This window comes from Lathamus discolor, chromosome 2 (genome assembly GCF_037157495.1).
Source record: "Lathamus discolor isolate bLatDis1 chromosome 2, bLatDis1.hap1, whole genome shotgun sequence".
Lineage (NCBI taxonomy): Eukaryota > Metazoa > Chordata > Aves > Psittaciformes > Psittacidae > Lathamus > Lathamus discolor.
The window spans coordinates 72,004,825-72,006,559 of NC_088885.1; positions in this window are offsets into that span (position 1 = coordinate 72,004,825).

Sequence of the window (1,735 nt, forward strand, 5' to 3'; positions counted from 1 at the left end):
GAGGCTAATCAGAATTGGGAGGTGCTATTTCCATGTGCTTAGACTTCCGCTTTCGGCTCCATGTTAGTTTAAACTAATGACAAATGAGCTAATCATACCTACTTACTGCACAGCATAGCCGTTGCTCAGTGCCTGCTGGAACAATGCAGCAAAATGTTTAGTTTTTCTCTTGCTGCCAGGTTCTTCTCTTGAAGTCAAAGCGTCTGGGTCAAGGCTTCAGACAGGCTTAATTTGCCCTTCTGGCTGCAAAACACTGCGATCCAAATCACCCCATCTTAATCACACAAAGTCAGACCAAATTTTGCAAGATGGACACTTCAGTTTCTATGCTCTTCTCAGTAACAAATGTGTCTACTAGAGGGAATGGAGGTGTGTCTGATAAAGCTGACGCCAAAAAAAGCAAGTCTTGAAACTTTCAGGAATGAATCCTTTCTGCTTGACTATGCTAAATAACACATTTGCTTTCATCTAGTTCAGTTATTTCTGTTTAACAGTACAATCATGTAAACCTGGACTTAATTTTTTCCCTTCGGTCTTCCTGGTTATTTAACTGCCCACTATTGACACTGTACATTTATTTCCACTAGCTTTTTCAAAGCTGTGCTTTGTGCAGCAGTGAGTGGCTATTGCAGATGGCAGGGGATGATCAGTAAGGAAAGGAAGAAAGGTTGCTTCACCTCCAGTAAACTTCTTCAGTTCAGTTTAAGACCCAGGGTTGGAACAGAATTTCAAACTGCAGTTGCCAAAAAGGTCTTTTCTGGACATAGCACCAAGTGGAAAAAAGCTTTAAGCTAAATTCAGCCCTAAAGCAAATATCTGCAATAGTTTTCTCTGAGTTGGAGGCAAGGAGAAATTGGCTCCAACAGAGCCAATGACAGATTTGGATAAAAGATCATTTTGGCCATCACAGCCTTTCTTGACCTGAACGGTGTGAGTATCACTTCCTCTGCCACTGAGTAAAGCTGAAAAGAGGAAAGCCTTTAAATACTTTAGCAAGCAGAAAAGCACCCAACAAGACAGTTACAAAATAATGCTAAACAGCAGAGCTGTTCCTCAGGCAAAATCCTGGCCTGAATGAAGGTACTCCCATAGAGTAAAGAAGGGGCCAAGTTTTCAGCCATGATGTATTAAATTTAAAAGCCAATTCAATGCAGTTCAGGAGACCTTACTTAGAATAATGAGGCCCAGGCCTGCTTTGTGGTTTGGATACTATCGTAATAGTAAATTATATGTCCAGGGCCTGGGTGAGAATGCATATAACTGTCCTTAGGCATGGAACATGTACAAGTCAGGTGAAGAGATTTGGGTTACAGATCTATCTGATTTGACTGGACTTTGGTTGTACCCATGATTCTATGATAGTTGATGAAAACAAGCACAATTGCAAAGGCAATTATAAGGAGAGACAAGTCTAGTTTTACTTTAATGCATTGAAACTGTAATCATGTAAAGTGAAAGTCCCTTCCTGCTAAGATCTACAAAGACAGTGAAAATTTGATGAAGCAATTTACTACAAAATACAAAGTACTTCAGATCAGGACTGTGGGAACATAACCTCCAGATTTTTTCAGGAATGACATCACCATGGTCTTTCATTTAAAACGTCAGCTTAATGCTCAATAACAATGAACAAAGTAAATAAAATGATAGCGCAAATACTTCAAAGAGACACTCACTGGGGATCACTAAATAAACAAGTCAAATCAGACTCAGGAGCTCTCCTGAGATGAAGATT